At 39.7% G+C, this 6,491-nt stretch overlaps 1 pseudogene; it reads right to left on the reverse strand.

Annotated features, from left to right (window-relative positions):
• Positions 1-4,375: 4,375 nt before the first annotated feature.
• On the reverse strand, positions 4,376-4,992 carry LOC102536796 (large ribosomal subunit protein uL16-like; annotated as a pseudogene).
• Positions 4,993-6,491: the final 1,499 nt, after the last annotated feature.

Genomic DNA, 6,491 nt, shown 5'->3' on the forward strand with positions numbered 1-6,491 from the left:
CTAAGGGGTCCTAATACCTTCATTACAATAGACTCCAGATTTTCCATTAGTTTACAGAAGTGATCAATTTTCTGTTTATAAACTATCATACTGAAGAATAGACACAATCAGACCATAATTAAACTATATTTTATAAAACATTTAGTCCTATCCACGTAAGACAGAGTATCACTTTTTGAGGGTAAAAATATGTCTAAAAGCAGTTTCATCACATTAAGTAGAATAGCAAACACTCTACATGATTAAATGTGTTTCTAATCAAAAACACTCAATTTTATTGAATGAATAATTTATTTATTGAATATCAAAAATTCATAATTCCTGGGAACTTATTTTCTAGGGAAAATTTTACAGATATAGACCTTTCTTTGAGAGAAATCTCAGGACTTTTAAAACATCGTTCAGTTGTTCTTACCTAATACCAAGACGAATCTAATAACCAAAGTGAGACTCTGGAGAAAATAAATTGGGAATTTAGATTTAAGAGAGAATAAATACGCAAAGAAGAAATGGGAAATTATCAATACTAATGATCATAACATTCATTCTCTTAATGACTATTATTGAGTATCTTCAACACATGATGCACTGGGGATATGACCATGAAGGAGACAAGACAGGCTCCCCACCATCAAAGTGAAACATGGGAATCATGGAAAAGAAAGAAATTACAATTGTGATGAATGCCACCAAAAGGAAAAACTGAACCCAAAGGAAGGAGCCCACCCCAAGGAAGTTTTTTGTTTTGTTTTGTTTTGTTTCATTTTTCCCTAACCTGATAGTAGGAGAAAGAGAAAAAATAGAGAAGAACAGATTCTCTAACCAACTGAGGGACTTGAGGGGTAGTGAGTGGCAGAACTATATGCCAGACAAGGAAGACTGCAAGTGCGCACGCCTAGAGGTAAAAGAGGCTGGTGCATCTAAGTAAGGAAGAAACGCAGAACTGCTGGGGGAGGGGGTGGCGGGGATGAAAATCAAAAAGCAAAGCTAGTGAAAGGTGGTGTTGGGACATTAAACTTTGGCGCGACCCATCATACAGAGTCATGCTGCCTTAAAAAGTTCACTATTTTAAAGATGTCACAAAGCCATTGGTAAAGGTGCTTTCCCTTTCTGGTACTAGGAAGACCAGAGGTAGCACAGAGAGTCTATGAGTCTGTATAACAAGCCTTATTAAACAACCCTTATTCATCATCCATGTCCTAGTCACCTTCCCACAATTTACTGCCCTTTGTTAAAATGGCGTCTAAGCCCCCAAAGTCTAACTGCTTCTCTGGATTTTCACACCTTTCTGTGGAGCCCCTGCACATGTAAAATTAAAAATAGAATGCTTGGCCTTTTCCCCTGTGAATCTGCCTTTTGCCAATTTAATTTGCAAAGCTCTGAGACTAAATGTAAGAGAGTAGAAGAAAAGCTTTTCCTCCCCTTTATATATGAAGAACTCCAAAAAAAAAAAAAAATGGAGAAAAGAGTACCAGAATAATAGGAGGGACATAGATGAGAACTGTGTCAGGAAATCCAAGATGGGAGAGTGTATTTTATGAGAAAGTTGGCAGCAGTGTCAAAAGCTGACATCTGGTCAGCATTTCTGAGGGCCGATCCTGCAACTAGCCCTGAGAACCCCCAGGAGAACACGGTACAGTCATGGTTATGGGGGAGCTTCAACTATACCTGCCTATCATGTCAGGCACTATTTTTTATGCTTTATATACTTTATTTTACTTAAAATGTATAGAGACTCCATATGGCAAATAGTAGTATAATTAAGTACAGATGAAAAACTGAGGTAGATTGAGGTTAAAATGTAATTCTGGATTTATATTTAATAAATGGTAGACCCTTAATTCAAACCCAGATCTGTCTGATTTTAGAGGCAATACTCTTTCAGGTATAGGGTATCACAGTGCCTTTTAGTGTTAAGTCAGAGCTATGTACCAGGCTTTTAGGAAGCATAAAGGAGGGGCACATAATTCAGAAAGGTGGAGAGAGAGAGAAGTGCCAGGAATGGTTAACGATAAGCCAAGCTTTGTACAAGAAGGAACTGGCCAATCACACAAGAGAGAGAAGGGTGTTTTCAGCCAAGCAGTACATGTGGTCAGCGATGGAAAGAGAGAACATCAACTTCAGGGAATTTGTGAAGCAGTGGGTTCATATAAGGGAGACATGGATTCTGAGGGGGAAAGAGTTGCTCCTGAAGAGCAACCATTTAAATATTTTTCAGTAGAGGACCCATCGGGGCAGATGTTTGTTGCAAATCTGTCAACAGTGTAAAGGATGAGTTGGAGGGAGGAGAATAAATTCAGGCCAACCAAGTGAGAGCCCGATGGGCAACAGAGGAAAAGAGGATATGTCAAAAGGATCAGAAAGGCATTAAATAAAAAGAACTGGATGACTTCGATCAAGGGGGTGGGGGTTGAAGAAGTGACAAGAGGAGAGGCATGCAGGATGAACACCAGTTGTCTGGCTTGGGCGAAGGGGCATAGAAGAAGGCAAATATGGAGAGAAAAAAACTGACTTCAGTCCTGGAGTTTGAATTGCCTATGGAAATTCCCAGAGCCATGTTATAATGGAGGCTGGCTGTACAGGACTGGCGCTTAAGAGGAGGTCTGGGCCATGGCTGAAATCATGAAATGTGTATACACACGGTGATCCCCAAACTCATCTGACCATAGAACTCTATCCAAAGCAAGTGTCCTAAGTTTATTACTGTCTACTTCTGGGGAAATTCTGAAGCTGTGTCAGTGACTTTTCCCAGTTTCTTCAACAACGGCAGAGCCCTTGAAGAGAACAAGGAAGATGGTAGAGTAGGGACCCCGCTCTGGGTCTTCCCCATAGTGCTTATTATTCTACCAAAGATTTTTTTTTATCAGTTTGGTTGAAAACTGGTGGTAATATCATTCATGAGGATAAATGGATTTTACCTAACACAAAATATACTTTATGACTCATACTTGTTTGTTTTTTTTTTTAATTCACCCATTTTCATTTGTTTGTGAATTATCTCCACTATCCTATGACTTGTTTTTCTCAGTTTTGGTGTATAATTTGGATCAGATAAAGGAGGAATGGTGAGGAAATAACATTTGTTCCATCTTTCATATTGTGACATTCTGAGTAATCAGAACAGTTTCGTTATCATGTGAACAATTCTGTTGTCAAATAGACAAAAATCAATTCATGAACATGACAAGGATGATGTTTATTCTGTGAAGCAGCAGACTATGAAAACATTGCTTCAATTTCTCTCGAATGTCAGCAATGTCCCAGAAAAACAATTTCACATCATTGATTCATGCTGTGACATATATATTCTTTAAGAAGTTTGGGGAGAAATGTTGCACAATTTCCTTAAGTAATGCTTTTAAAAGGGAATTTCCATAACAAACGTAATTATCAAATGGAAATAGCTGCCTTGCTAGACAGGAAGGCCCATCCCAGCAAAAAAAAAAAAAAAAAAAAACAGTAGATTTCCGTTTGAAAATTCTATCGGGAGATTGATGAGGTAAGAAATAATATGACTAATTCTAGTTCATGAAGAGAGAGCTCCTCCCCCTCTTTTCTGGCCTGAACGCCACTTTAGAAAGATAGACTGACGGCAGTGTACATTCGGCTTGTCCTTCTGTGAGGCACTACTTCAGTAGGTACCAGGACTCCGGCCGGCCTAAGCAGAGGACAATACCATCTATGAGACTTCCACTAAACTGTCTAAATTGAAAGTATTTGCTGTCATTCTTTTCTCACACGAAATTTCTTCTTTCAGGGAATTTGTGTATTGGTGCATTCCCTCTCCCGCCCCCAGTTACTCAGGATCATATTATAAAAATAATTAAATCAATTTTAACAGACTCTGGTTGAATTCAATACTATTTAGTCACCATCACTTCTAGTATATTTTTGCTTGTTCATTTGTTTGTCTGTTTGTTTTTCATTTATTTTCTGCAGAGAGGTAATCGGGTTTACTTATTTTTTTATTTTTTGATGAAGATACTGGGGATTGAACAGGACCTCGTGCATGCTAGGCATACACTCTACCACTGAGCCATATCCTGCCCCCCACTTCTAGTATATTTAATTACCTCCAAAAGGCCTTCTTGGCAAGAGCTGGTGACCTAAACCAACCATGCACTTCACGCACATTCAGGGAAGAAATAGAAAACTTGCTGGGCTGCACTTAGAGAAAGAGCGACATTAAGGAAGGTTGGGAGATCCAAGCTTGGATCTATATATATAGTCCAAGTTTGTTCTTAATCAACAAGAAAAAAGAAAAAGAAATGACGGAGTAGAAAAGAAGTCTTTTGACTAGAAAGATTTTTTTTTTTTGAAAGGAAAGTAGGATTTATTGGTGGTTGTGAGAAAGGAGGGGACAGCGCCAAGGTTCTCATGAGTGCAGGGCCCTCCATTTGTCCAGGGGGCCACGATTCGGGGTGTATTTGACCCCGCAGCCATCCGGGATGAGCCACTTTTCTGCCACCACGTTTTCAAATTCATTTGCATTAAACTTGGTAAGTCCCCGCTTCTTCGAGATGTGGATCTTCTGGCGGCCAGGGAACTTGAACTTGGCCCTGCGCAGGGCCTCAATCACATGCTCCTTGTTCTGCAGCTTGGTGCAGATGGACATGATGACTTGGCCAATGTGGGCCCTGGCCACCGTGCCCTGGGGCTTTCCAAAGGCACCCTGCATACCCGTCTGGAGCCTTGTTGATGTGGATGACACGGAAGGGTGGAGCTGCACTCGAATATGAAAACCATCTTTGCCACAGCTTTTCACCACGTACTTGTTGGCACAGATACGGGCAGCCTCCAGGGCTTCAGAGGAAAGCTGCTCATACTCATCTGACACCATGTGGCCATAGACTGGGAACTCATCCACTTTTGCCTCTTCCACCTCAGGTCAAAGATGTGGATCTTAGCATCAGGTACAGCTTGACAGAAGCGTGACTTTGGGTATAGCTTGTTCTTACAGTACCAGTAACACCAGGCAGGGCGGCGGCCCATGGCGACACCAGTATCTTCAGTGGCATGCCAAAGGGAAAGAGTGTGACTAGAAAGATTACTAATAAAAGCCTGATCCTTTCTGATTCTTTACATGAATGTTCAAATCAAAGGGATCAAGAATATAAAAATGACTCAACCACAATGCTATCTGATTAAAAAATCAACTACAAACTGTAGGAATACTACTCAGCCACAAAAAATGAAATCATGCCATCTGTAGCAACATGGATGGACCTCGAGATTGTCATATTAAGTGAAGCCAGACAAAGAAAGACAAATATCATATGATATCACTTATAAGTAGAATCTAAAAAAATGATATAAATTCTACTTACAAAGCAAAAACAAACTCACGGTCATAGGAAACAAACTTTGGTTTCAAAAGGGGAAAGGGTGGGGAGGGATAAATTAGAGGTCAGGGATTAACAGACACGCATTACTATATATAAAATAGATTTACAACAAGGACCTACTCTATAGCATCAGGAACTACATTCAATTTCTTGTAATAACATATAATGGAAAAGAATGTAAAAAGAAAAAAATATATATATGTACGTATAGTGTAACTGAATCACTTTGCTGTATACTTGAAATTAACACTATAAATCAACTATGCTTCAATAAAAATGTTTAAAAATTTTAAAAAATAAAAATTATTGAAAATTTGGTAAGATATATTTTTAGGATGTCTGCCCAACCCAGGCAACAACCAACCCCCTTCTCTAAAGACTGCCTTGTTCATAACCAGGATTGGGTGCTGATTATGGTCCAGGACCTTAATCTCATTCTGGCTGTCGTGGATCAGGATGGATGGCTAACAAGACCTCATCCAAATGACTCTCTTTGCTCAGTCAGCACTGGAGTTGGGATTCAGAAGCCTCAGTCCCCCACTTTTGGCTGCTAGCGCTGAAAAGTAATATTCAGCAAAAAAGCTAGTCAGCAGAGAAAGAAAAAATGAAAGAGATGTGGAGAGGTACAGAAAAAAAGAGAGCATGAAATAGCTTGAACAGTAGGGTAAATAGTGATGTGGTCAGCTAAGATGGACAAGACTGGGAGAGAAACAGGTTTGAAAGAAAATTCAGAGTCCTTCAGTCCATCTTTGTACGTGTGACAAACACTGTTACCCTACATAAAAAGGGAGATATGGACTAGACATCTGGAACCAGGGGAGATGTCAGAGCTGAAGACAGAAATTTCAGACTCATCAGCGTAGAGATGGTTTTCCAATTTGTGGGGCCAGATGAAGTCAGAAAGCAACAGACCAAAAGTCAAACCCAAGTACTCCAGCATTTAGCAGGTGAGTAGAGATGGCAAAACTAGCAAAGGAGAGGAGCAGCAAGTGAGGCAGAGAGAAAATCAGATAACTTGTGTTATTACAGAAGCCACAAGAACAGAGCGTTTCCAGGAAGAGTGATCAAAGCAGCTCACTCTTAACAAAAAAATAGAAAATAGAAAAAGAAAGAAAGAGAGAGAGAGAGAGAGAGAGAAAGAAAGAA

This window comes from Vicugna pacos, chromosome 7 (genome assembly GCF_048564905.1).
Source record: "Vicugna pacos chromosome 7, VicPac4, whole genome shotgun sequence".
Taxonomy (NCBI): domain Eukaryota; kingdom Metazoa; phylum Chordata; class Mammalia; order Artiodactyla; family Camelidae; genus Vicugna; species Vicugna pacos.